Source organism: Oncorhynchus kisutch, unplaced genomic scaffold (genome assembly GCF_002021735.2).
Source record: "Oncorhynchus kisutch isolate 150728-3 unplaced genomic scaffold, Okis_V2 scaffold1580, whole genome shotgun sequence".
Lineage (NCBI taxonomy): Eukaryota > Metazoa > Chordata > Actinopteri > Salmoniformes > Salmonidae > Oncorhynchus > Oncorhynchus kisutch.
This window is the reverse complement of record NW_022263525.1, coordinates 11,239-34,024: the sequence shown is the minus strand read 5'-3', so window position 1 is coordinate 34,024 and position 22,786 is coordinate 11,239. Positions and strand designations below refer to the sequence as shown.

Sequence of the window (22,786 nt, the reverse complement as noted above, 5' to 3'; positions counted from 1 at the left end):
TTCCCTCTCTGTCCCCTCTCTATAGCTGTCTATTTCCCTCTCTCTGTCCCCTCTCTATAGCTGTCTATTTCCCTCTCTCTGTCCCCTCTCTATAGCTGTCTATTTCCCTCTCTGTCCCCTCTCTATAGCTGTCTTTTCCCCCCTCTGTCCCCTCTCTACATCTGTCTATTTCCCTCTCTGCCCCCTCTCTATCTGTCTATTTATCCCTCTCTGCCCCTCTCTATATCTGTCTATTTCCCCCTCTCTGTCCCCTTTCTATATATGTCTTTTTCCCCCTCTGTCCCCTCTCTATATCTGTCTACGTCTATTTCCCCCTCTGTCCCCTCTCTATATCTGTCTATTTCCCTCTCTGCCCCCTCTCTATATCCATCTATTTCCCTCTCTGCTCCCTCTCTATATCTGTCTATTTCCCTCTCTGCCCCCTCTCTATATCTGTCTATTTATCTCTCTCTGCCCCTCTCTATATCTGTCTATTTCCCCCTCTCTGTCCCCTTTCTATATCTGTCTTTTTCCCCCTCTGTCCCCTCTCTATATCTGTCTACGTCTATTTCCCCCTCTGTCCCCTCTCTATATCTGTCTATTTCCCTCTCTCTGCTCCCTCTCTATATCCATCTATTTCCCTCTCTGCTCCCTCTCTATATCTGTCTATTTCCCTCTCTGTCCCCTCTCTATATCTGTCTATTTATCTCTCTCTGCCCCTCTCTATATCTGTCTATTTCCCCCTCTCTGTCCCCTTTCTATATCTGTCTTTTTCCCCCTCTGTCCCCTCTCTATATCTGTCTACGTCTATTTCCCCCTCTGTCCCCTCTCTATATCTGTCTATTTCCCTCTCTCTGCTCCCTCTCTATATCCATCTATTTCCCTCTCTGCTCCCTCTCTATATCTGTCTATTTCCCTCTCTGTCCCCTCTCTATATCTGTCTATTTCCCTCTCTGTCCCCTCTCTATATCTGTCTATTTCCCTCTCTGTCCCCTCTCTATAGCTGTCTATTTCCCTCTCTGTCCCCTCTCTATCTGTCTAGTTCCCTCTCTGTCCCCTCTCTATAGCTGTCTATTTCCCTCTCTGTCCCCTCTCTATATCTGTCTATTTCCCTCTCTGCCCCCTCTCTATCTGTCTAGTTCCCTCTCTGTCCCCTCTCTATAGCTGTCTATTTCCCTCTCTGTCCCCTCTCTATAGCTGTCTATTTCCCTCTCTGTCCCCTCTCTATAGCTGTCTATTTCCCTCTCTCTGTCCCCTCTCTATAGCTGTCTATTTCCCTCTCTGTCCCCTCTCTATATCTGTCTATTTCCCTCTCTATCTGTCTATTTATCTCTCTCTGCCCCTCTCTATATCTGTCTATTTCCCTCTCTGCCCCCTCTCTATCTGTCAATTTATCTCTCTCTGCCCCTCTCTATATCTGTCTATTTCCCCCTCTCTGTCCCCTTTCTATATCTGTCTTTTTCCCCCTCTGTCCCCTCTCTATATCTGTCTACGTCTATTTCCCCCTCTGTCCCCTCTCTATATCTGTCTATTTCCCCCTCTGTCCCCTCTCTATATCTGTCTATTTCCCTCTCTGCCCCCTCTCTATCTGTCTATTTATCTCTCTCTGCCCCTCTCTATATCTGTCTATTTCCCTCTCTGCCCCTCTCTATCTGTCTATTTATCTCTCTCTGCCCCTCTCTATATCTGTCTATTTCCCTCTCTGCCTCCTCTCTATATCCATCTATTTCCCTCTCTCTGTCCCCTCTCTATATCTGTCTATTTCCCTCTCTGCCTCCTCTCTATATCCATCTATTTCCCTCTCTCTGTCCCCTCTCTATATCTGTCTATTTCCCTCTCTGCCTCCTCTCTATATCTGTCTATTTCCCTCTCTCTGCTCCCTCTCTATATCTGTCTATTTCCCTCTCTGTCCCCTCTCTATATCTGTCTATTTCCCTCTCTGTCCCCTCTCTATATCTGTCTATTTCCCTCTCTGTCCCCTCTCTATATCTGTCTATTTCCCTCTCTCTGCTCCCTCTCTATATCCATCTATTTATCTCTCTGTCCCCTTTCTATATCTGTCTTTTTCCCCCTCTGTCCCCTCTCTACATCTGTCTACGTCTATTTCCCCCTCTCTGTCCCCTCTCTATATCCGTATATTTCCCTCTCTCTGTCCCCTCTCTATATCTGTCTATTTCCCTCTCTCTGCCCCCTCTCTATATCCGTCTATTTCCCTCTCTGTCCCCTCTCTATATCGTCCATTTCCCTCTCTGTCCCCTCTCTATATCTGTCTATTTCCCTCTCTCTGCTCCCTCTCTATATCCATCTATTTCCCTCTCTACATCTTTCTATTTCCCTCTCTGCCCACTCTCTATATCTGTCTATTTCCCTCTCTGCCCCCTCTCTATATCCATCTGTTTCCCTCTCTCTGTCCCCTCTCTATATCTGTCTATTTGTCACGTTCTGACCTTTATTTCCTTTGTTTTGTCGTTATTTAGTATGGTCAGGGCGTGAGTTGGGGTGGGCAGTCTATGTTTGTTTTTCTATGATTATGGGATTTCTATGTTTCGGCCTAGTATGGTTCTCAATCAGAGGCAGGTGTCATTAGTTGTCTCTGATTGAGAATCATACTTAGGTAGCCTGGGTTTCACTGTTTGTTTGTGGGTGATTGTCTATGTTAGTTGCTTGTGTCAGCACAGTTCTCATTATAGCTTCACGGTCGTTATTCGTTTATTGTTTTTGTATAGTTTGTATTCAGTGTTCAGTGCTTTCTTTAATTAAAAAATCATCATGAACACATACCACACTGCATTTTGGTCCGCTCCTTACGGCGATCGTGACACTATTTCCCTCTCTGTCCCCTCTCTATATCGTCTATTTCCCTCTCTGTCCCCTCGCTATATTTGTCTATTTCCCTCTCTCTGTCCCCTCTCTATATCGTCCATTTCCCTCTCTCTGTCCACTCTCTATATCGTCTATTTCCCTCTCTCTGTCCCCTCTCAATATCGTCTATTTCCCTCTCTCTGTCCCCTCTCTATATCGTCAATTTCCCTCTCTCTGTCCCCTCTTTATATCCGTCTATTTCCCTCTCTCTGCCCCCTCTCTATATCGTCTATTTCCCTCTCTCTGCCCCTCTCTATATTTGTCTATTTCCCTCTCTCTGTCCCCTCTCTATATCGTCCATTTCCCCCTCTCTGTCCCCTCTCTATATCGTCCCATTTCCCTCTCTCTGCCCCCTCTCTATATCGTCTATTTCCCTCTCTCTGCCCCTCTCTATATTTGTCTATTTCCCTCTCTCTGTCCCCTCTCTATATCGTCCATTTCCCCCTCTCGGTCCCCTCTCTATATCGTCCCATTTCCCTCTCTCTGCCCCCTCTCTATATCGTCAATTTCCCTCTCTCTGTCCCCTCTCTATATCCGTCTATTTCCCTCTCTATATCGTCTATTTCCCTCTCTCTGCCCCTCTCTATATTTGTCTATTTCCCTCTCTCTGTCCCCTCTCTATATCGTCCATTTCCCCCTCTCTGTCCCCTCTCTATATCGTCCCATTTCCCTCTCTCTGTCCCCTCTCTATATCTGTCCATTTCCCTCTCTCTGCCCCCTCTCTATATTTGTCTATTTCCCTCTCTCTATCCGTCTATTTCCCTCTCTCTGCCCCTCTCTATATTTGTCTATTTCCCTCTCTCTGTCCCCTCTCTATATCGTCCATTTCCCTCTCTCTGTCCCCTCTCTATATCGTCCATTTCCCTCTCTCTGCCCCCTCTCTTGCTCTCCCTTAGCTGCCACTCCTCTCTCTATTTCTCTCTCTCCATCCGTCTTGTCTTTCGCTCCCTGTGCCCCCTCTTATCTCTCTGTAGCCATTTCTGTCCTCCCCTCAGTTGAAATCTTCTATTTATGTTGAATCTGCTCCCCCTCCCCTGCTGTAAAGAGAGCAGCATTCTCATCTCTCTGCCACATTTGAAGATGGGATGTGAACCATGTGCCTTACCCCCTCCCTGGCACTCTCTCTCAACACCCAACCACATGGTACTGCAAATCCCCTTCCTTACCCTACATCCCTCTCTTTCTTTATTCACTCGCACTACTTCCCTCTTCCCTTTCTCAGCTCTCTCCCTCCCTGTCTCCCACTTTCACCAAACACCCGATCATATGGTACAGCAAAACCCCTGCCTTACCCCACATCTCTCTCTACCATCCTCCCTCTTTCCTTTCCCCTCTTATGCTCTCCCTCTTTCTCACCATCTCCTCACGCTCTGTTTGATTTTCTTCTACCCCTCTATCTCTCCCTCTCTCTTATGTAATGGGGAAGGAGGGATCCAGAATCCAGCTATTACCAGTTCTGCTGCACTGCCTGCACTGTCTGCCTGCTTAGGCATCCTGATCCTCCTCACAGTTACAGATATGGAGGCAAGAGCTGCAGCTGAGGGATCTGTGGTACACAGTGTTGTTATGTGTGAATAACAATGACTACTGTTCCCACAATGCATCTCATTCTCTTTACCTCTGCACACTGAATATTTGTTACCCTAAATGTTTAGTGTATGTATGTAGAGATAAGTGTGTGTCAGTTTATAACGCACAGTGTCAAAACACACATAGTGCATTCAGAAAATATTCAGACCCCTTGACTTTTTCCACATTTTGTTATGTTATAGCCTTTTTCTAAAATGGATCAAATAAATGTTTTTCCTCATCAATCTACACACAATACCCCATAATGACAAACTAAAACATTTACATAAGTATTCAGACCCTTTGCTATGAGACTCAAAATTGAGCTCAGGTGCATCCTGTTTCCATTGATCATCCTTGAGATGTTTCTACAACTTGATTGGAGTACACCTGTGGGAAATTCAATTGATTGGACATGATTTGGAAAGGCACACACCTGTCTATATAAGGTCCCATAGTTGACTGTGCATGTCAGAGCAAAATCCAAGACATGAGGTTGAAGGAATTGTCCGTAGAGCTCCGAGACAGGATTGTGTCAAGGCACAGATCTGGGGAAGGGTACCAAAAATATTCTACAGCATTGAAGGTCCCCAAGAACACAGTGGCCTCCATCATTCTTAAATGGAAGAAGTTTGGAACCAACAAGACTCTTCCTAGAGCTGGTCGCCCAGCCAAACTGAGCAATAGGGGGAGAAGGGCCTTGGTCAGGGAGGTGACAAGGAACCTGATGGTCACTCTGACAGAGCTCCAGAGTTCCTCTGTGGAGATGGGAGAACCTTCCAGAAGGAGAACCATCTCTGCAGCACTCCACCAATCAGGCCTTTATGGTAGAGTGGCCAGACGGAAGCCACTACTCAGTAAAAGGCACATGACAGCCAGTTTGCCACCTAAAGACTCTCAAACCATGAGAAACAAGATTCTCTGATCTGATGAAACCAAGATTTAAACATGGCACCACCCTACGGTGAAGCATGGTGGTGGCAGCATCAAGCTGTGGGGATGTTTTTCAGGGGAAGGGACTGGGAGACTAGTCAGGATCGAAGGAAAGATGAACGGAGCAAAGTACAGAGAGATCCCGAGCGCTCTGCACCTCAGACTGGGGCGAAGGTTCACCTTCCAACAGGACATCAACCCTAAGCACACTGCCTAGACAACGCAGAAGTGGCTTCGGGACAAGTCTCTGAATGTCCTTGAGTGGCCCAGCCAGAGCCCGGACTTGAACCCGATCGACATCTCTGGAGAGACCTGTAAATATTTGTGCAGCGACGCTCCCCATCCAACCTGACAGAGCTTGAGAGGATCTACAGAGAAGAATGGGAGAAACTCCCCAAATACATGTGTGCCAAGCTTGTAGCGTCATAACCAAGAAGACTTGAGGCTGTAATCGCTGCCAAAGATGATTTAATATAGGGTCTGAATACTTATGTAAATGTGATATTTCCGTTTTTTGTAATTTTATAAATTTGCTAAAAAAAATGCTTTGTCATTATGGGGTATTGTGGTCTCCCGGGTGGCGCAGTGGTCTAGAGCACTGCATCGCAGCGCTAGCTGTGCCACCAGAGACTCTGGGTTTGCGCCCAGGCTCTGTTGGGAGGTCCGTGGGGGGACGCACAATTGGCCTAGCGTCGTCTGGGTTAGGGTGGGTTTGGCCGGTAGGGATATCCTTGTCTCATCACGCACCAGCGACTCCTGTGGCAGGCTGGGCGCAGAGCGCGCTAACCAAGGTAGGCAGGTGCACGGTGTTCCCTCCGACACATTGGTGCGGCTGGCTTCCGGGTTGGATGGCGCTGTGTTAAGAAGCAGTACGGCTGGTTGGGTTGTGTTTCGGAGGACGCATGACTTTCAACCTTCATCTCTCCCGAGCCGTACGGGAGTTGTAGCGATGAGACAAGATAGTATTGGATACAACGAAAAGGGGGTCTTTTTTTCTTTTCTTTTTTTTAATACAAAATGATGGGGTATTGTGTGTAGATTGATGAGGGGGGGTGGACTATTTAATCAATTTTATAATAAGGAAAAATGTGGAAAAAGTCAAGGGGTCTGAATACTTTCCAAAGCACAGGCTTTGTTCAGCCAGCTCAATTTGGATATTTTTTTCGCACAAATGTTTTGTTTGTTGACCATTCACATCATGTCTTTTTCTGAGCTGGTTTGATTGGTCAGCTCTCAAACAAAACTGGGCTGCCTGTATAAACGCAGCCTTACTATCTTACTCCCCAATAGCTCTCACTGCACACTGGTTCTATGCACCATTTACACACCAATGCATCATTTACATACATAGTATACAACTTCACATCAATGTTACAATATACTACACTACAATTAATACCAACACATTGCAACTGCATTTATAAGGCCTATAAATAATGCAATTGCTCATTGCTACGACAGCAAGAACCGTCTTCAGTACCTCAAGTCAAAAGCAGAAACCTACAGAGCAATCCTCTACAATTATCATCCTCTACAATTACCCTAGACAGTGCACTACCAGATGCTGTGTAATTACCATAACCATAATTGGGTAGATGATTACATTTTCTGACTAGGATCTCTCTCAACTCACTCTCCTCTCCTCAGTCTTTTAGCAATTTTGTCATTCATTTGATATGGATAGAGATGATAAATAATCGATTTTGTGTGTTTGTTTGTGGAGGGGGGGTGTGAGTATGTGCATGCGTTTAGATGTGTGTGTATATATATATGTATGTGTGTGTTTCTAAAAACCTGTTTTCGCTTTGTCATTATAGGTTATTGTGTGTAGATTGATGAGGAATTGTTTTTATTTAATCCATTTCAGAATGAGGCTGTAACGTAACAAAATGTGGACAAAGTCAATGGGTCTGAATACTTTCCGAATGCTCTGTATATGTGTGTGTATATATGTGTGCACATGCATGTGTGTGTGTCCTAACCCTAGCCCGTGCAGGGCTCCAGATGTGGAGATGGACAGATGTTGTTGGGGTCAGCAGGTCATTTCCGGGAGATGGACCAAAGCTTGCCTCACATCTGCCTGTTCTGTTCCATGCCACATTAGTCATCATGTTGTAAGGTAGCCATAATAATTCATTACTAATTAGCCTTTTGAAGTACTGTCGCTCCCGACCAATGCTGTAATGTCGTCTACAGAATCGGGGAGGGGACTGTGGATCTCTCTCTGTCCGTTCATTCGTACATTAGTCACATGCGATATCTCAGACAGCACAGACCAGATTCGGACTAAACTTGGGTGAACGATGTGTCTTGCCATAGAGATCCAGCATTTACTAAATGACACTGATTGGCCCAAGGTCGGGAGCTATAGTAATTAACTGAAATGTATTGTCCCAAGGGGAGGGACGCTGCATCCTTTGTAGGGGACGACATCTTAACGTAAATTAATTCATTTCTGTAATATTTTTGGGGATCAGCAGCAGTACTGTAACGAAGGTGCTTCATTAGGAACAAGATACTGTTGTTAGCATTGCATCGACCATGAAAGTTGGTAACTAATCGCCATATTGGATGACACTTAAAAATACTCTTTTGGTACGATTCTCTCAATGCATTTAAAGGCATTGGACTTGTGCAAGCAAGGCTGGACCACGTTTCAACAATATTCCTTGACCTGTCTATTTCTTTTAAATCCATGAGGGGGAGTTTACTAGTGTACACTTGGGGAAAAGTGGAAGAATCACAACGCAGCCAGATCCCAAGGGCAAATGAAGGGGTCAGAGGAGAGATGGAGAGGTCAGGGAAGGATGGGGACCTTGGGGGGCTTTAATCTGTCTTCAGAAGAGATGCTAGACTGGCAGGACTTCAAACTACATCATTTACCTCTTTTTAAAAACCTGTTTTCTAGACTGGCTGGTTGGCAGGACTCCATACTAGCTCTTTTTATACCTGTTTTCTAGACTGGCTGGTTGGCAGGACTCCATACTAGCTATTTTTAAAGACTGGCAGGTTGGCAGGACTCCATACTAGTTATTTTTATACCTGTTTTCTAGACTGGCAGGTTGTCAGGACTCCATACTAGCTCTTTTTATACCTGTTTTCTAGACTGGCTGGTTGGCAGGACTCCATACTAGCTATTTTTGAAGACCTGTTTTCTAGACTGGCTGGTTGGCAGGACTCCATACTAGCTATTTTTGAAGACCTGTTTTCTAGACTGGCAGGTTGGCAGGACTCCATACTAGTTATTTTTGAAGACCTGTTTTCTAGACTGGCTGGTTGGCAGGACTCCATACTAGCTATTTTTAAAGACTGGCAGGTTGGCAGGACTCCATACTAGTTATTTTTATACCTGTTTTCTAGACTGGCAGGTTGTCAGGACTCCATACTAGCTCTTTTTATACCTGTTTTCTAGACTGGCTGGTTGGCAGGACTCCATACTAGCTATTTTTGAAGACCTGTTTTCTAGACTGGCTGGTTGGCAGGACTCCATACTAGCTATTTTTGAAGACCTGTTTTCTAGACTGGCAGGTTGGCAGGACTCCATACTAGTTATTTTTGAAGACCTGTTTTCTAGACTGGCTGGTTGGCAGGACTCCATACTAGCTATTTTTAAAGACTGGCAGGTTGGCAGGACTCCATACTAGTTATTTTTATACCTGTTTTCTAGACTGGCAGGTTGTCAGGACTCCATACTAGCTCTTTTTATACCTGTTTTCTAGACTGGGTGGTTGTCAGGACTCCATACTAGCTCTTTTTATACCTGTTTTCTAGAGTGGCTGGTTGGCAGGACTCCATACTAGCTATTTTTAAAGACTGGCAGGTTGGCAGGACTCCATACTAGTTATTTTTATACCTGTTTTCTAGACTGGCTGGTTGGCAGGACTCCATACTAGCTCTTTTTATACCTGTTTTCTAGACTGGCTGGTTGGCAGGACTCCATACTAGCTATTTTTAAAGACTGGCAGGTTGGCAGGACTCCATACTAGTTATTTTGAAGACCTGTTTTCTAGACTGGCAGGTTGTCAGGATTCCATACTAGTTATTTTTATACCTGTTTTCTAGACTGGCAGGTTGTCAGGACTCCATACTAGCTCTTTTTATACCTGTTTTCTAGACTGGCAGGTTGTCAGGACTCCATACTAGCTCTTTTTATACCTGTTTTCTAGACTGGGTGGTTGTCAGGACTCCATACTAGCTCTTTTTATACCTGTTTTCTAGAGTGGCTGGTTGGCAGGACTCCATACTAGCTATTTTTATACCTGTTTTCTAGACTGGCTTGTTGGCAGGACTCCATACTAGCTATTTTTAAAGACTGGCAGGTTGGCAGGACTCCATACTAGTTATTTTTATACCTGTTTTCTAGACTGGGTGGTTGTCAGGACTCCATACTAGCTCTTTTTATACCTGTTTTCTAGACTGGCTGGTTGGCAGGACTCCATACTAGCTATTTTTAAAGACTGGCAGGTTGTCAGGACTCCATACTAGTTATTTTTATACCTGTTTTCTAGACTGGCAGGTTGTCAGGACTCCATACTAGCTCTTTTTATACCTGTTTTCTAGACTGGCTGGTTGGCAGGACTCCATACTAGCTATTTTTGAAGACCTGTTTTCTAGACTGGCTGGTTGGCAGGACTCCATACTAGCTATTTTTGAAGACCTGTTTTCTAGACTGGCAGGTTGGCAGGACTCCATACTAGTTATTTTTGAAGACCTGTTTTCTAGACTGGCTGGTTGGCAGGACTCCATACTAGCTATTTTTAAAGACTGGCAGGTTGGCAGGACTCCATACTAGTTATTTTTATACCTGTTTTCTAGACTGGCAGGTTGTCAGGACTCCATACTAGCTCTTTTTATACCTGTTTTCTAGACTGGCAGGTTGGCAGGACTCCATACTAGTTATTTTTGAAGACCTGTTTTCTAGACTGGCTGGTTGGCAGGACTCCATACTAGCTATTTTTAAAGACTGGCAGGTTGGCAGGACTCCATACTAGTTATTTTTATACCTGTTTTCTAGACTGGCAGGTTGTCAGGACTCCATACTAGCTCTTTTTATACCTGTTTTCTAGAGTGGCTGGTTGGCAGGACTCCATACTAGCTATTTTTATACCTGTTTTCTAGACTGGCTTGTTGGCAGGACTCCATACTAGCTATTTTTAAAGACTGGCAGGTTGGCAGGACTCCATACTAGTTATTTTGAAGACCTGTTTTCTAGACTGGCAGGTTGTCAGGATTCCATACTAGTTATTTTTATACCTGTTTTCTAGACTGGCAGGTTGTCAGGACTCCATACTAGCTCTTTTTATACCTGTTTTCTAGACTGGCAGGTTGTCAGGACTCCATACTAGCTCTTTTTATACCTGTTTTCTAGACTGGCAGGTTGTCAGGACTCCATACTAGCTCTTTTTATACCTGTTTTCTAGACTGGGTGGTTGTCAGGACTCCATACTAGCTCTTTTTATACCTGTTTTCTAGAGTGGCTGGTTGGCAGGACTCCATACTAGCTATTTTTATACCTGTTTTCTAGACTGGTAAGTTGCCAGGACTCCATACTAGTTATTTTTGAAGACCTGTTTTCTAGACTGGCTGGTTGGCAGGACTCCATACTAGTTCTTTTTATACCTGTTTTCTAGACTGGCTGGTTGGCAGGACTCCATACTAGCTCTTTTTATACCTGTTTTCTAGACTGGCAGGTTGTCAGGACTCCATACTAGCTCTTTTTGAAGACCTGTTTTCTAGACTGGCTCGTTGGCAGGACTCCATACTAGTTATTTTTGAAGACCTGTTTTCTAGACTGGCTCGTTGGCAGGACTCCATACTAGTTATTTTTATACCTGTTTTCTAGACTGGCTCGTTGGCAGGACTCCATACTAGTTATTTTTGAAGACCTGTTTTCTAGACTGGCTCGTTGGCAGAACTCCATACTAGTTATTTTTAAAGACCTATTTTCTTTCCTCCATCTCACAATAACACCATGTTCCTTCACTGACGTCATCGGTCTTCCACAGCTGTGTGTCAGATAAACGGAGGGAGTGACAGAGAATAAGATAGAGAAAGACTGAGGAAGAGAGAGGAGACAGGTGGAATAGAGAGAATGTGAGAGAAAGAGAGAGGGTTGTGGCAGTGAGAGAGAGAAAGAACGAGATAAATAAATAAAGACTATGCCAGAGAGACAGAGAGAGATGGAGATAAATAAATAAAGACTATGCCAGAGAGACAGAGAGAGATAAATAAATAAAGACTATGCCAGAGAGACAGAGAGAGATAAATAAATAAAGACTATGCCAGAGAGACAGAGAGAGATGGAGATAAATAAATAAAGACTATGCCAGAGAGACAGAGAGAGATAAATAAATAAAGACTATGCCAGAGAGACAGAGAGAGATAAATAAATAAAGACTATGCCAGAGAGACAGAGAGAGATAAATAAATAAAGACTATGCCAGAGAGACAGAGAGAGATAAATAAATAAAGACTATGCCAGAGAGACAGAGAGAGATAAATAAATAAAGACTATGCCAGAGACACTGATGACAGACTGATAATCAGACAGACAAACACACTGATGATCAGACAGACGGACAGACGGACTGACGGACTGATGGACTGACGATCAGACAGACTGACTGACTGACTGACGATCAGACAGACTGACTGACTGACTGACGATCAGACAGACTGACTGACTGACTGACGATCAGACAGACTGACTGACTGACTGACGATCAGACTGACTGACAATCAGACAGACTGACTGACTGACGATCAGACAGACTGACTGACTGACGATCAGACAGACTGACTGACTGACGATCAGACAGACCGATAAACTGATGATCAGACAGACAGACAGGGATAGTTCTGTGCCTCCCTCCATGGTCCCCAGACCTCTCCAGGCATCCCAGGCCTGGATAATTAGTCCTCATTAACATGTGACTGGGTCTCACAGCGTGACCATATGCTAATTGACTTGGCAATTAAGTCCAATGTTTTATGATTAGAGAGAGTCAGAGAGCATGACTGGGTTACATGATAATGATCAGAGAGAGAGTCAGAGAGCATGTCTGGGTTACATGATAATGATCAGAGAGTCAGAGAGCATGACTGGGTTACATGATAATGATCAGAGAGAGAGTCAGAGAGCATGTCTGGGTTACATTATAATGACCAGAGAGAGAGTCAGAGAGCATGTCTGGGTTACATGATAATGATCAGAGAGAGAGTCAGAGAGCATGTCTGGGTTACATGATAATGATCAGAGAGAGCGTCAGAGAGCATGTCTGGGTTACATGATCATGATCACAGAGAGAGTCAGAGAGCATGACCGGGTTACATGATAATGTTCAGAGAGAGAGTCAGAGAGCATGACCGGGTTACATGATAATGTTCAGAGAGAGAGTCAGAGAGCATGTCTGGGTTACATGATAATGATCAGAGAGAGAGTCAGAGAGCATGTCTGGGCTACATGATAATGATCAGAGAGAGAGTCAGAGAGCATGTCTGGGTTACATGATGACAATCAGAGAGAGAGTCAGAGAGCATGTCTGGGTTACATGATAATGATCAGAGAGAGTCAGAGAGCATGTCTGGGTTACATGATAATGATCAGAGAGAAAAAGTGTCATAGAGCATGTCTGGGTTACATGATGACAATCAGAGAGAGAGAGAGTCAGAGAGCATGTCTGGGTTTCACGATAATGATCAGAGAGAGAGTCAGAGAGCATGTCTGGGTTACGTGATAATGATCAGAGAGAGAGTCAGAGAGCATGTCTGGGTTACATGATAATGATCAGAGAGAGAGTCAGAGAGCATGTCTGGGTTACATTATAATGATCAGAAGAATAATTAGTGGGGTGGGTTGTGCTGGGGAGTGGAATGGAGAGGAGAGGAACAGAGGAGAGCAGGATGTGCGGAGGAAGCTGTAGCGTGGAAGGGATTGTTGTGTGATCGTTGTGTGATGAGTCAAGCTGTTGCCTCTGAGCACAGACACACGTGCACACAAGAGGAACCTCAAGCGTTGACGAAGATATGACATGCTCATACGTTCTCTCTCTCTTTCTCTGTCTCACACACAGCTCTACCAGATATACACATGGTTGGCATAAGGTACATATGGTTGAGAGAGAAGAAGGCCAGAGGGTAAAACATCAGGTGTTCGAGGTTTGAATGATGACTAACTCACTCTGTGTGACACCAAAGACAGGACCTCAGAATAATATTGCATATTTGTATGTAGTCTACTTCTCCTTTGCAGGCCATGTCCAGCATACACTCTTAGAAAAACAGAGCCCCTCCCTCCACCACACTCAGGGCCCCTCCCTCCCCCACACCCACAGAGTCCCTCCCTCCCCCACACACAGAGCCCCTCCCTCCCCCACACACAGAGCCCCTCCCTCCCCCACACACAGAGTCCCTCCCTCTCCCACACACAGAGCCCCTCCCTCTCCCACACACAGAGCCCCTCCCTCCCCCACACACAGAGTCCCTCCCTCTCCCACACACAGAGCCCCTCCCTCCCCCACACACAGAGTCCCTCCCTCTCCCACACACAGAGCCCCTCCCTCTCCCACACACAGAGCCCCTCCCACACACAGAGTCCCTCCCTCTCCCACACACAGAGTCCCTCCCTCTCCCACACACAGAGCCCCTCCCACACACAGAGTCCCTCCCTCTCCCACACACAGAGTCCCTCCCTCTCCCACACACAGAGCCCCTCCCTCCCCCACACACAGAGTCCCTCCCTCTCCCACACACAGAGCCCCTCCCTCTCCCACACACAGAGCCCCTCCCTCCCCCTCACACAGAGCCCCTCCCTCCCCCACACACAGAGTCCCTCCCTCCCCCACACACAGAGCCCCTCCCTCCCCCCACACACAGAGCCCCTCCCTCCCCCACACACAGAGTCCCTCCCTCTCCCACACACAGAGCCCCTCCCTCTCCCACACACAGAGCCCCTCCCTCTCCCACACACAGAGCCCCTCCCTCTCCCACACACAGAGCCCCTCCCTCCCCCACACACAGAGCCCCTCCCTCTCCCACACACAGAGCCCCTCCCTCCCCCACACACAGAGCCCCTCCCTCCCCCACACATAGAGTCCCTCCCTCTCCCACACACAGAGCCCCTCCCTCCCCCACACACAGAGCCCCTCCCTCTCCCACACACAGAGTCCCTGCCACTCACAACTACAAAGATGAGAGATCACTTCTTCCTATGACAAGCGGTTTCAACCAGCTATTTACATTTCAGGTCTGGTCCAACAGAATGAGACATTGAGACATTATTTTACTGGAATAGAGGAGTTAACCTTTCTAACCCTTTTTATGTCTCAACTCCTCAGATTGTGCGCAGAGCAGACACTACCAAAACAGGAGTATCAATTTGAAGTTTAGTTTAATTTATTTGCACAAAGAAAACAAGTGATAGACAACAATACAGATTTTAAAATATATTTCAAAAATAGGGTTTGTAGGTGTGTTTGGAAGCCCAAGGGCTCATATGAAAACCACAGCAGAAAATAGTATATACAACACATAGGTCCACAGATACACCAGCTTTGATATAACAGATAACAAAGCCGAATAATATACAATGCAATGAACATTGATTGTGGAAAATTCATGCTCAGTTTGTCACGCGTGGTGCCACATACCGCTTAGCTGCATTTTAGCCAAAGACTGTTATACTAGCTGTCTATTCTGTGTTTTATAAATGTGCAATAAGCATCAAACATAATTATATAAGGAATTGGCAAATCGCTCTCATTCTGAGAAATAAGGTAGGCCACTTGATTTCAACATTTAAATGAAGTGGACAGGCTAACATGCTGCTCAAACAGTTGGAGATGGACAGAAGGGTGTGTTCATATCAATTCAACTGTTCTACCTTGTTAGCTAGCAAATAGATCCACGTTGGCTAAAGTTGAAATATAAAGATTAGCTGGCTACTCACTAACACGTGGGCTTGTGCATGAGAGATTGTTGCAGAGACCTGTGTTAATGTTCTAGAACGCTGCTGGAAGAAGTTCCCTACAAGCATCACGCTACACTCGCATTAACATCTGCTAACCATGTGTATGTGACCAATACAATCTGATTAGAAGTTGTTCATTATTAGTGAAGGGGCATTCTGCGTGGTTCTGGTTCTGGTTACATTTGTAACAAAAAGGGCACTTTCATAGACAGACTTGAAAGTCAAATCAGTGATTATTGCAAAAAAGCAAGTTAAACTAAAAGCAGGTTCAATAATTCAATTATTAGTGTGTCTTATGGTTGTGGAGGCTTATATTTAGTATACGTATAACTTCACAGTACCTGAATTCATTAGATTATTGCAGACTGTTTGAAATGCAGTGTGTTTGACCTTTAATTGTACAACAAAGCAAATTTATATATAGTTTTTTTTATATATATATATATGATTTTTAAAAATGAAATATATTGTGAATTGCCCATAAGTTAAAATAAATCAATAAATAGAGATGTGATTTTTAGGCCATATCGCCCAGCCCTACATACAATCATCAACATGACTACACCACAGCACCAGAGTGTAGGTACGTGTAGGTAGACCAAATAAGTCTCTTGTCTGACACCATTCCCTCACTGCCAATGACACAACAATGGTCAAGGCAAAGAAGGGCATGTCCTGTACATGTATGCTGGAAGAGATCCTCTCCCATGTTCCAGAGCAAAGTTACATTGATTCAGTTGTTATGACCTAGTAATACATGCAACATCATTGATGTATGAGCGGTCAGCAGTGGTCACTTACCCAGTATAGTAGAATCGTAGCCCTGGTCAGGTCAGGGTGCTCACTAGAGGCCAAAAATAATCTGGTCCTAAGTGTTGCTGGCCTTGCCTTTAACTCTTTCACTGACCAAGTCCCTGTTTTAGGCAGATACCTATTTAGGGAATGTTATTTTTACAGGCTCAGTAAACCCCCCCCCCCCCCCCCCCCCCCCAAACAATACTGACCACATGGGAGGGTCCGGAGGGGTTTCCAGAAAGGATTGTTAGTGGGGGGACCCGGGCCCACCCATTGTTAGGTTGGCGGGGGTGATCTCAGTTCCTAAATAAAGAATATAATCTCACCTTGAATGTTTCCAAAAAGGGAGGGTGTTTGAGGATGAGAGAACATCAGTGTTTCCCCTAAGATTTTGTTCAGCAGCTGAGGTTTCTCAGATGATCTGATGTTTTTACTCTGGTGGGGGGGTTTTCAGTGGCTGCAAGATTTGCAGCGTATAGGGGAAACATAGAACATCCATGAATATGATTGGAAATGTGCATTTACATGAAATCCCCAAATGGTGTCAACCACCATGGAGACCATGCTGCTCATATTATGCACTGTGAGCTATGACATCAATGGCAGAGCACAGCAGAGGCATCATTCATGTACAATCACTGGGTTGACATGTGATTCTGATGTAAACAGTATTGCCGTTTACCCTCACTCAAGCTTAGATGTTGTTATTGATGTTATGCTTGGCCAAGTGGCAGGTGGTCCTTTTCATCAATTACCCTTGAGGTCAAGGCCACTCACTAAGGCATGGCCCTGAGCATCCCATTGGTTCCTGCATGAAATGTGGGTGAAGGAAACTGTCTACCGGTGTACAGCTAGCTACCATTGTCGCCCCCACCCCTTCTTCTGTTGGGTTTATTGGCGGTTGACATCCAACGTTAATGCGCATTACTGCCACCTACTGTACTGGAATCTCCTAGTTTAAAAATGGACCAATATAAGTATAATGAGGGGTTCCTGCAGAAGCAGGAATGCCCACATGCAGGAACGCCCCGAATTGCGGCAGCAATTTCACTCTTCTCAATGATAGAGCTTTCCCAACAACGTGCCCAAAGACAAATACCAGACCACCTGGCAAGGTTACACATTAGAACCCCGCATCTGGTGCAGCCACATGACCACCACTCACACAGGACTGTGAAGGGGGCAACTTCCACCCCTGTGAATGACGAACCCTACAATAGCCAGGGTCCAGTTTAACCTCTAACAATAGTCTCGTGCTAAAACGACCAATTGGCCATATTGACAATGATTATATCACGTTCACAGAAAACCATGCAAGTATACGAATCGAATCTCTCTCTTGAATCACTCCCCTCACTCTCTCGTTTATATCGATCGATATTCGAGGGTAAATCGAGGGAACGTACCTTGTGCGACGTAAACAAATCCGATGGAAACGATTGCAGAATGCACGTGTTACTTGTATAGCGGGGATGTATTGGAAAAAGTCACATTTTAGAGTTGAAGCCCTCCTGCTTCGTTTGCGTTTACACTTTCCACCCACATTCCCACGGCTGTGGATCAGCTCTGCGCCCCCGACCGAATTATTCAACTCTCTCCTGGGTTAGGTAGGTGATAAAACTGTGTTCAAACCTCTCCCGGGTTAGGAACCAGACAGAGAACACTCTGTATTCAACCGTATCTTTTCTCTTCTGGAAACTGTCCCGATTTGATACGCCAGAAGGGAGACGCACTCAGAATGGCAGAATTGGGTTACAGTTGTCGTTTCTCCTAAATCCTTTGTTCAATGGTGCGTTTCCCCAACGAACCCCCTTTTGTGATGAATAAATTAGGAATAATCTAAATAAATAAAAGACACGAATGCAACTTTAATATCCCCGCTGTTCACAAAATATCGTGCGTTAAATCCAGACGGATTCCCTGTCACTGCTGCGCACCTTTACACTGTTCACTGCCCGGGTCGAGGCTCAGCTCCCCCTGCTGCACATCTCGTGACTGACTGCATCAACGTGTATGACAGTTTGGAGCTCTGCAAAACATGCGTCATTTTAATCCCTCTTTGAACAGCCAGCGAACATGACAGCAACGGGAGAAACCACAATCTACTCACTTCACTGCACTCCGTCCTCCCTCTCTCTCTATCTCTCTCACTCTCTCCAGTCCGCTTCTGCTCTGTAGGCAGTCCTATATTCTCCCCTCCAACAAATTGGTGTGCTGACCGCGGGTTTTCCCGTCAATTCCTCTTTAGCACCACGTCCATACACCTTTCACCCAAATCTGTCTATTGGCCGGCGATTCAGTACACTCTATTTCGGATTCAAATTGAAATGATAATCCGTGGTTCATTTACGGTTCTTGGCATCAAGTTCTTCCCTTCCACATTCGGTCTGTGGTTGGTTCGGAGATATGAGTATAACGGTGTTGTGATGTGGGTTTCTCCTTCTGCTTGAACACGCGCGTCCTCAGCCCTTCGATTCGATCTATTCAGGGAGGCGTGAAGTGAGTGACACATAACCCGCCCCGTGCCAGACCTGCGCAGCCTACTATGAGCGCAATCAACCCACTAGGATTGGGGGGTGATCTGTTGTTGTTACCCCTCTACACCGTCTGAAATTGTATCCAACTGCTTCTGCTCGGGATATTGCCTCTTCACCGATATCCCGCGTAACCAGCGGGTTAGTCAGATACCGCTGCTCTGCTTCGGAGGACAATTTGAGTAACAGTCACATTGATTTCTCTCCAGAGAGTCGCGCCTTCGTAATCCTCGTAATCACAGTCTATCTGTCAATATCCCCGTGCCATTGCCACACAGACAGAAGATAATAGAGAAACGCTGCATTCGTTAAAGCATGGAGCCCTTGTTGTCTGCTCTAATGTTCCAATGGGATTGTATTTCATCTGAGATTTGGAGTATTAGTACAGGAAACTCTTTGGCCGTCCTGACCTGTCCCCAGGCCCAATCCTTTAGCCTGACCTGTCCCCAGGCCCAATCCTTTAGCCTGACCTGTCCCCAGGCCCAATCCTTTAGCCTGACCTGTCCCCAGGCCCAATCCTTTAGCCTGACCTGTCCCCAGGCCCAATCCTTTAGCCTGACCTGTCCCCAGGCCCAATCCTTTAGCCTGACCTGTCCCCAGGCCCAATCCTTTAGCCTGACCTGTCCCCAGGCCCAATCCTTTAGCCTGACCTGTCCCCAGGCCCAATCCTTTAGCATGACCTGTCCCCAGGCCCAATCCTTTAGCCTGACCTGTCCCCAGGCCCAATCCTTTAGCCTGACCTGTCCCCAGGCCCAATCCTTTAGCATGACCTGTCCCCAGGCCCAATCCTTTAGCATGACCTGTCCCCAGGCCCAATCCTTTAGCCTGACCTGTCCCCAGGCCCAATCCTTTAGCATGACCTGTCCCCAGGCCCAATCCTTTAGCATGACCTGTCCCCAGGCCCAATCCTTTAGCCTGACCTGTCCCCAGGCCCAATCCTTTAGCATGACCTGTCCCCAGGCCCAATCCTTTAGCATGACCTGTCCCCAGGCCCAATCCTTTAGCCTGACCTGTCCCCAGGCCCAATCCTTTAGCCTGACCTGTCCCCAGGCCCAATCCTTTAGCCTGACCTGTCCCCAGGCCCAATCCTTTAGCCTGACCTGTCCCCAGGCCCAATCCTTTAGCCTGACCTGTCCCCAGGCCCAATCCTTTAGCATGACCTGTCCCCAGGCCCAATCCTTTAGCCTGACCTGTCCCCAGGCCCAATCCTTTAGCCTGACCTGTCCCCAGGCCCAATCCTTTAGCATGACCTGTCCCCAGGCCCAATCCTTTAGCATGACCTGTCCCCAGGCCCAATCCTTTAGCATGACCTGTCCCCAGGCCCAATCCTTTAGCATGACCTGTCCCCAGGCCCAATCCTTTAGCATGACCTGTCCCCAGGCCCAATCCTTTAGCATGACCTGTCCCCAGGCCCAATCCTTTAGCATGACCATAGAGGTGATGGAGGTAATGACAACACAGACACAGATCTGACACACTGACATACACACACTTAGACACCTAAATGCAGACACACTCGCACACACACAGGTTTAAAGTACATGCACACACATGCACACACACACACCATTAACATGTGCATTGCATGTTAAACAAATGCTCAGAGCTGTAACTCACTTGAGCTCTATATGCAAACTCATATAGGCTGGCTGATTCTCTCTCGCTGACTGATGTGACAATAGAGTGACCTCATTGTGTAAATGAGGCAGCCATGTGCATCACACACACACACACACACACACACACACACACACACACACACACACACACACACACACACACACACACACACACACACACACACACACACACACACACACACACACACACACACACACACACACACACACACTAGTATGCACCTTGAGGCAATCATATGGAGCTGTGGCTGAAGACAGGGGCCTAACCTGACAGGTGCAGTCTAGGAGAGTGACAGGAGGGAGGGAAGGGGGGGGGGGGATAGGGGTGAGAGGTGAACGTTTCACCCCAGTGAGAGGGGCTCACTGCAGCCTGAGGTGAAAAGGAGTACTCTCAGATTACAGATGTTACCCTCAGTTAAATGTCACTCATATTCATTACCATAATCTGGGGTGTATTCATTAGGCACCAAACAGAAGAAAATGGACTGAAACAGAGAGGGACTATCTGGACTTGTCCAATAAGATACGTTCCTTTTGATTTTCTGTTGCAAAACATTTTAAAACGTAAGGCACTTAACCCTAATGTGCTCCAGGGGCGCCTTACTCCTACACTGTGGCTGACCCTGAAAAACAACACGTCACTGCACCAATCCGATGTATGTGACAATAATTCAAAAATATATATAATAATAATATAAAATAAATAAATATGACCCCCTTTGTTATAGCGTTTCCTTCCAGTCAAATTACTTTAAAAATATCAAATATGATATACACTGAGTGTACAAAACATTAAGAACGCCTGCTCTTTTCATGACAGACTGACCAGGTGAATCCAGGTGAAAGATATGGTCCTTTATTGATGTCACTTGTTAAATCCACTTCAATCAGTGTAGATGAAGGGGAGGAGACAGGTTAAAGAAGGATTGTTAAGCCTTGAGACAATTGAGACATGGATTGTGTATGTGTGCCATTCAGAGGGTGAATGGGCAAGACAAAAGATTGAAGTGCCTTTGAATGGGGTATAGTAGTAGGAGCCAAGCGCACCGGTTTGAGTGTGTCAAGAACTGCATACTGCTGGGTTTTTCATGCTCAACCGTTTCCTGTGTATATCAAGAATGGTCCACCACCCAATGGATATCCAGCCAACTTGACACAACTGTGGGAAGCATTGGAGTCAATATGGGCCAGCATCCCTGTGGAACGCTGTTGACACCTTGTAGAGTCCAATCCCGACAAATTGAGGCTGTTCTGAGGGCAAAAGGGGGTGCAACTCAATATTAGGAAGGTGTTCCTAATGCTTTGTACACTCAGTGTATTATTTCATCACTTCAACATTGCAAATGAGTATGTCTATAAGTCATATAGATACAGATATTGCTCAGTGTAAGAAGATGTTGTGTAATACTGTAAAATTCTATGTGGTTCTAGGAAGTGCATGTTGCAGCAGCGTCTCGCAGGCTAGGTGTCCATATGGCTCCCTACATTAGGTGATTAAAGGTGTTAGAGTCAACAAGCTCTCACAGTCTCTCGTCAGAATTAGACATTCATCCATTACCACTTTAAGAATCATTATTTTTTAGGCTTTGCCAATGCATTGATATTCAAATTATTATTACATTCTAAAATATGTGAGAATAATGTGGACATTGCCTGACTAAATAGATTAGACACAGGCAATTTATAAATTGTCTGTCTTGGCTGATGAGACAGTGGATTGCGCAGTGAGATGGAACAACGTCATAGCTTTAGCCAGTGGTAAATTGTGGATTATAAAACGGGTTACCCATTACCTTCAAAGAATGAACTCCGCGCTGTGGCTGGGGCTCAGCTCTGCCTTGTCCCGCTGCATCGGCCATTATTTGAGCCACACATTTTTAACACAAAAAAATATACATCAAAATATTTTTTGGGGGTGGGGGGGCTTGCCTGTTTTGCATGTTTTTGTTGTCTGTTTATATGCCTCCTTTATTTATCCTACGGTTCTGACTTACGTGTACAGGGAGAACACTGTAAGAATGTCCCATGCTCTGAATTCTGTCGCTGTACATGATGGCGCTGGAGGAGATGGCTGCTGTTTTACGTTCTCCTAACCAATTGCGATATTGTGTGAGTTTTTTTCGCTTTGTTTGTAACTTATTTTGTACATAATGTTTCTGCGACTGTCTCTTATGACCAAAAAGAGCTTCTAGATATCAGGACAGGGATTACTCACCTCTTACCGGATGAATAATTTTTCTTTAAAGAGTCGGACATGAAGGATTTACTTCAGACATCCGACAAGGCCCAAATCCCTGTGATTCGCATGAGAAAGAGACAGAGATATCGGGGACGTAGGGTGGAGACGCTTGTAAGGTTCTGACAGCAAGTGGATAATCTGCCTCTACCATCAGTCCTATTAGCCAATGTACAGTCATCGGATAACAAAATAGACAAACTACGATCACGAATATCCTACCAACGGGACATTGAAAACTGTACTATCTTATATTTCACTGAGTCGTGGC

General features: G+C 45.6%; 1 protein-coding gene across 3 annotated transcripts in view; it reads right to left on the bottom strand.

Moving 5' to 3' along the window:
• Positions 1–18,771, bottom strand: part of LOC109888296 (G-protein coupled receptor family C group 5 member B) — a 34,344-nt gene extending 15,573 nt beyond the window's left edge. The window contains exon 1 of one of the 3 annotated variants that reach the window (XM_031818738.1): positions 18,216–18,771. The gene's annotated coding sequence lies outside the window, so the exon portion shown is untranslated. Of the gene's footprint in view, positions 1–17,511 lie in introns of all 3 variants that reach the window. The other 2 variants (XM_031818737.1, XM_031818739.1) reach the window with 2 other exon arrangements.
• Positions 18,772–22,786: the final 4,015 nt, after the last annotated feature.